This window comes from Nerophis lumbriciformis, linkage group LG04, assembly GCF_033978685.3.
Source record: "Nerophis lumbriciformis linkage group LG04, RoL_Nlum_v2.1, whole genome shotgun sequence".
Taxonomy (NCBI): domain Eukaryota; kingdom Metazoa; phylum Chordata; class Actinopteri; order Syngnathiformes; family Syngnathidae; genus Nerophis; species Nerophis lumbriciformis.
The window spans coordinates 21,345,276-21,352,951 of NC_084551.2; positions in this window are offsets into that span (position 1 = coordinate 21,345,276).

A 7,676-nucleotide genomic window follows, 5' to 3' on the forward strand; every position below is an offset into this window, starting at 1 on the left:
AATTTGTAACGCAACAGTGAATACATAAATAAATGAGGAAATAAATAATTTACTAAACAATGACTACGTAAATAGTTATTAAATACATAAAAAATATATATGGAATTAATCAATAGTTAAGTAATTGTAGTTCACATTACAAAATGAATAAGATTATCTCCATCCATCCATCCATTTTCTACCGCTTGTCCCTTTTGGGGTTGCGGGGGGTGCTGGAGCCTATCTCAGCTGCATTAGGGCGGAAGGCGGGGTACACGCTGGACAAGTCGCCATCTCATCGCAGGGCCAACATAGATAGACAGACAATATTCACACTCACATTCACACACTAGGGCCAATTTTAGTGTTGCCAATCAACCTATCCCCAGGTGCATGTTTTTGGCGGTGGGAGGAAGCCGGAGTACCCGTAGGGAACCCACGCAGTCAGGGGGAGAACATGCAAACTCCACACAGAAAGATCCCGAGCCCGGGATTGAACTCAGGACTACTCAGGATAAGATTATCTCACTACAAGCTATTGTAAAATGTAGGCCACATACAATCTCCAACTGTCTCTCATATTGAATACTAGCCTACACAGACATACCATATATGAATAGTACATTTAACATGCTGTACTGGGATGCCGCCACCTGTAGTCAGCTCTTGCTGTTGTGCTTCTAAAAGTACTACTGATTGTCACACACACCAGGTGTGGTGAAATTACCCTCTGCATTTGACTCATCCCCTTGTTCCACCCCCTGGGAGGTGAGGGAAGCAGTGAGCAGCAGCTGTGGCCGCGCTCGGGAATCATGCTAATGTCCTCTTTAAAAACGCCATCTCCTCACTACCACCTCTAAACCCATGTCATGCTGATGATCTTGTAAGCAACTTGAATTCCAAAATTGTGAATATCATAGATATCATTGCACCTGTTACAGTTAAAACGATTTCTGGTAAGCAAAAGGCACCCTGGAGAAAATCTGCTGTTGTAGCAGCCCAGAGAAGAGAGTGCAGGAAGGCTGAACAAATCTGGCGGAATACAAAACTTCATATTCACCATGACATCTATAAAGAGAGCCTCCAGGCCTACAATTTAGTTTAAGTGCTAGAGAAACATTCTTCTCCAATATCATAAAGAGCAACACTAATAAGGCCAAAACCCTATTCGCAACCGTTGACAGACTGACCAACCCCCCAAAACAAATACCAGCCGAACTCCATTCCACGCAGAAATGCAATGAGTTTGCATTCTTTTATACTGATAAAATTGAAGGCATCAGACGCGCCATCAATATCACAAGCAAAAAAGTTGGATCACCACCCCATTTAGGCAAAAGTAACACAGCAATGATGGCAAGCTTTAATGCCATAGACTCTAAAACTCTAGTGGAAACGGTGACAGCTCTAAAGTCATCCACCTGCTGCCTTGATGACCTACCAACTTCTTTAAGAATGTTTTTGACTGCCTATCAACAGACGTATTGCAAATAGTTAATAATTCTATTCAATCGAGCAATTTCCCAAAAGCTTTCAAAACTGCAGTCATTAAACCTCTTCTAAAAAAACGGAGCCTAGATGTCTCTGTTATCAACAACTACAGACCAATTTCAAATCTACCATTCACAAGTAAAATAATTGAGAAAATTGTCCTCCAACAACTAAATCACTTCTTGGCTTCTACTGGCTGCCACAACAACATCCAGTCAGGATTTTGACCTCTTCATAGCACAGAGACGGCCCTTCTTAAAGTTATAAATGACATCCGTCTAAACACAGACTCTGGCAAAACTTCAGTATTAATGCTATTGGACCTCAGTGCTGCATTTGACACTGTCGACCATTCAATACTTTTGGACACGTTGGAAAACTGGGTGGGGATCTCAGGCACAGTTTTAAGCTGGTTCAAGTCTTATCTACAAGATAGGAACTATTTTGTTTCCATTGGTGACTTTGTATCAGAACCAACCAATGTAACGTGTGGAGTCCCCCAAGGTTCAATCTTGGGGTCGACTTTATTTAACATCTATATGCTTCCACTAGGACAAATCATGCAAAATAATAACATTGACCATCATTGCTATGCCGATGACACCCAAATCTATGTAGCGCTATCACCAAATGACTATCGCCCCATGGATCTTCTGTGCCAGTGCATTGAGCAAGTCAAACACTGGATGTGCCAAAATTTCCTACAACTGAAGATAAAACTGAGATAATTGTTTTTGGTGCTAAAAAAGAAAGGTTTAAGCAAAAGTCATCCAACATCTTCAATCACTGTCCCTGAAAACCTCAAATAAAGACAGAAATCTTGGGTTTATTTTAGATTCTGATTTACATTTCGACAGTCACATCAAATCAGTAACAAAATCAGCCTACTATCACCTCAAAATTGCAACAAGACTTAGAGGGCTCATGTCAGCTCAAGACTTAGAAAAACTTGTACATGCCTTTATTACCAGTAGGCTAGACCAGTGGTTCTTCAACCTTTTTTCAGTGATGTACCCCCTGTGAATTTTTTTTAATTCAAGTACCCCCTAATCAGAGCAAAGCATTTTTGGTTGGAAAAAAGAGATAAAGAAGTAAAATACAGCACTATGTCATCAGTTTCTGATTTATTAAATTGTATAACAGTGCAAAATGTTGCTCATTTGGAGTGGTCCTTCTTGAACTATTTGGAAAAAAAGATAGGTTTTTATTTATATTTATAAAGGATTTTTGAATTGTTGCTATTTTTAGAATATTAAAAAAAAATCTCACGTGCCCCTTGGCATACCTTCAAGTACCCCCAGGGGTACGCGTACCCCCATTTGAGAACCACTGGGCTAGACTATTGTAATGGTCTCCTTGTAGGTATTTCCAAAAAAATTGTCAGTCAGCTACAGCTTGTTCAGAACACTGCTGCTAGAGTTAAAGTTAAAGTTAAAGTTAAAGTACCAATGATTGTCACACACACACTAGGTGTGGCGAGATTATTCTCTGCATTTGACCCATCACCCTTGATCACCCCCTGGGAGGTGAGGGGAGCAGTGGGCAGCAGCGGTGGCCGCGCCCGGGAATCATTTTGGTTCTAACAAAGACCAAAAAATGTGAGCATATTACACCAATTCTTAAATCCTTACATTGGCTCCCTGTACATCAGAGAATTGATTTCAAAATCCTCCTGCTCACATATAAATCACTACATGGTCTAGGGCCGAAGTATAGCTATCACCGATATGCTCCCACTATATAAACCCTCTCGATCACTAAGATCTTCTGAGACCAATCTGTTAGCGGTTCCCGGAGTAAATTCAAATCAAGGGAGAGCATCATTCAGTCACTATGTAACAAATAGCTAGAATAAACTTCCTGAAGATATCAGACTTTCCCCAACTCTGACTACTTTTAAAACTAGATTGAAAACTTTTATGTTCACCTTAGCTTTCAGATAAATCTTTTAATCGTTTACCTTTTAACGTCCGCACTGTTTTTATTTTTTATTGTCTGCATTTTAATTTTAATTTTAATTTTGCTTTTATTTTCTTTAATTTCACTTTGTTGTCCCACATGTTGTGCTGTGAAGCACTTTGAGTCTGCCTTGTGTATGAAAAGTGCTATACAAATAAAGTTGCCTTGCCTTGCCTTGCCTTGATGCTCAGTGTCAAGCAGGGAGGTAATGGGTCCAATTTTTATAGGGCGGACACTTTTGGGGCCCTGACACAATTTTCTTCGCCTTTTCCCCATGATCGTAGATAAAGCTTTCATGTATAGATCCAGTAGATCGAAAGCTTTCAATGCAGTATAGAAAGCGACAAAGAAAGGGCTGCATACAGACATTTACTGTACGTCTATTTCTCTGCATGACTTTTCGTATCAATATACAGCTGTCTGTCAGCACAATAGTTTATTTCAGGGCAACAAGAATGGCAAGTTGGCAGGTGCCTCTCAGGAGGATGGGTGTTTCCTTTGGAGTGAAGGCAGATCAATCATACAGAATAACGAAGGGCAATCATTCATATTCAGGCCTAAAAACAATGTAGGGTTTTCAATTAGCCCAGTATACTTTTTTTGCACTGAAACAACAGTGGTACAGTTAATTCTGAAGAGAGTGCAACAGCTCTGACGTATTATTCAACCTCCCCAAGCATAACCCAAGAGATTCATCTAAGGGCCAACCAGGCTGAGCATCAGGAAAGGATGACAATATTTATATCTATATGGCGTCACGACTGGGGTAGGATTACTGGCACCATAACATTGTAGCTGTAGTTATATCAGTCGCGGGTGCTAGGTTTCAGGATATAGGAGGGATTTATTTTCTGTTTGTATAAACAAATGGGTTGCAGTTACTACCTGCATGCTATTCATAAGCATGAGTGAATATGCATGCAAAAAGCCATTTATGCATTGCACAAGCATATAGAAAAACTGCAGGCTCACTTCCTGTTTCATAGCACCACAGTCATCCCTCAGGACAAGACACCTCAGTGTCACCTAAGATGCCGGTTAAATTGAAGACACCATGCAGTCGCTTGCCTCTAGAGCATGGGTGTCAAACTCTGGCCCGCGGGCCAAATTTGGCCTGCCGTGTAATTTCACTTGGCCCTTGAGGCGATATCAAATTAACACTAAAGCTGGCCCGCCGATCCTCCCGGGAGTCTTCCAAACACCAGCCAGCCAGCCAGCCCAACGAGTGCTGGCCCAGTCACATAACATGTGCGGCTTCTGCACGCACACACATTAGAATGCAACGCATACTTCATCAACAGCGATACAGGTTACACTGAGGGTGGCCGAATAAAAAACGTTAACACTGTTAGAAATATACGCCACACTGTAAATCCACACCAAACCAGAACCCTTTGCCGCACTAACTCTTCCGGGACGCTACAAGGTGTGTGTGTGGGGGGGGGGGGGGGGGGGATGGAGTTAGTGCTGCAAAGGATTCTGGGTATTTGTTCTGTTGTGTTTATGTTGTGTTACGGTGTGGATGTTCTCCCGAAATGTGTTTGTCATTCTTGTTTGGTGTGGATTCACAGTGTGGCGCATATTTGTAACAGTGTTAAAGTTGCTTATACGGCCACCCTTAGTGTGACCTGTATGGCTGTTGATCAAGTATGACTTGCATTCACTCGTGTGTGCGTACAGAAGCCGCACATATCTTGTGACTGGGTCTGAACGATGTTAGAATGGATGAAAAGCGGACGTGACGATAGCTTGTAGAGCACGTTAAAGGCCTACTGAAATGCGATTTTCTTATTTAAACGGGGATAGCAGGTCCATTCTATGTGTCATACTTGATCATTTCGCGATATTGCCATATTTTTGCAGAAAGGATTTAGTAGAGAACATCGACGATAAAGTTCGCAACTTTTGGTCGCCGATAAAAAAGCCTTACCTGTACCGGAAGTAGCAGACGATATGCGCGTGACGTCACAGGTTGTGGAGCTCCTCACATCTGCACATTGTTTACAATCATGGCCACCAGCAGCGAGAGCGATTTGGACCGAGAAAGCGACGATTTCCCCATTAATTTGAGCGAGGATAAAATATTTGTGGATGAGGAAAGTGAGAGTGAAGGACTGGAGGGCAGTGGGAGCGATTCAGATAGGGAAGATGCTGTGAGAGGCGGGTGGGACATGATATTCAGCTGGGAATGACTAAAACAGTAAATAAACACAAGACATATATATACTCTATTAGCCACAACACAACCAGGCTTATATTTAATATGCCACAAATTAATCCCGCATAACAAACACCTCCCCCCTCCCGTCCATATAACCCGCCAATACAACTCAAACACCTGCACAACACACCCAATCCCACAACCCAAAGTACCGTTCACCTCCCCAAAGTTCATACAGCACATATATTTCCCCAAAGTCCCCAAAGTTACGTACGTGACATGCACATAGCGGCACGCACGTACGGGTAAGCGATCAAATGTTTGGAAGCCGCAGCTGCATGCGTACTCACGGTACCGCGTCTGCGCATCCAACTCAAAGTTCTCCTGGTAAGAGTCTCTGTTGTCCCAGTTCTCCACAGGCCAATGGTAAAGCTTGACTGTCATCTTTCGGGAATGTAAACAATGAAACACCGGCTGTGTTTGTGTTGCTGCAGCCGCCCGCAATACACCGCTTCCCACCTACAGCTTTCTTCTTTGCTGTCTCCATTGTTCATTGAACAAATTGCAAAAGATTCACCAACACGGATGTCCAGAATACTGTGGAATTTTGCAATAAAAACAGACGACTTAATAGCTGGCCACCATGCTGTCCCAAAATGTCCTCTACAATCCGTGACGTCACGTGCCGGCGTCATCATACCGAGACGTTTTCAGCAGGATATTTCGCGCAAAATTTAAAATTGCACTTTAGTAAGCTAACCCGGCCGTATTGGCATGTGTTGCAATGTTAAGATTTCATCATTGATATATAAACTATCAGACTGCGTGGTCGGTAGTTGTGGGTTTCAGTAGGCCTTTAAAGGTTAATTTGTTCAGTTTTAAATTTTGGCCCACTCTGTATTTGAGTTTGACACCCCTGCTCTAGAGCTATTGATTCAGATTCCTCTTAATGGAATCACTTAATTTTTAATTCGCTGTTTCCAAATTAACGGTTCTTGGCCTACGTTTCCATATACAGGTACACGATTAAGATTAACAGTAGGATTGTAAGTGAAATACATTTGTCATACAGTGAACAAGCTCCTTCACAAATATTGAATGTAAGCTAAAAGGCTGCAAATTATGTGACAAATGTACAGTAGTCACTCAGGTCTGCCATGTGAAAAGAAATGTGAAATAGAACAGCACTAATCAGGATTTAACTTCTTAGTCCATGTTTATTTCACAAAATGATCAGCAAAAGCATCACTTTTTATGATAATTGGGCTCAATACTTTGACCCAATAGGCTGTTCTACTAAGTTGTGTCCGAATATGTGACAATGTTTCTGTACATGTAGGAAAAAAGAATGTCAGTGAGTAAACACTCCAAGAAAAAAATATTCAATACAGAAAAAAAGTTTGCAAGATGCCCTGACAAATTATACCTTTGACAAAACACAACCAGCCATTGATACAAAGTTATAAAAGTGAACTCGCATTTTATTTGTCAATATCAAACAAGTATAACCAGTGGAAGAAGTCAGTGATACATTTAAAGCAAAAAGTCACAGCAGAGGTACAGTACATGTATTCAGTTATTTTCAAGGCAGAAATTTGACAATCTGATGCTAAAGCAGCAAAAGCATTGTTTTCAAGAAAATACAAACCACTATACAGTTCCTTTTGATTACAAACTTAAATCATCTTTTGGTGTTAATGCGGTATGGAGATACATACTGTATAGTGAATGGTTAGTAGATCTGCAAGCTTCTGTAGTCAAGGCTAGAATACAGACCTGAGCGTAATAAATCACGTTTTCACTGCCTTCTGAGGCATGAACAATGCATGGCAGGTCAGTGTGAGCACGCCGTTGCACATTTGAAGCTGTTTTGGAACCTTTTCTAATTTAGTCAGCTTGGCTCCAGTGAATGCCACATACATTCTAAGGTGAGTTGGAAAAACTCACAACTAAAGCACTTCAAAGTGTGTGAGAGAGAAGGTTTGGTTGTATGGTGTACAACAGTGGTGAAGATAAAAGTGTTCAGGGTTCATTCATGGAAGGAATCTTGTTGGAGATCAAATAATGACATTCTCCATGTGAAAGG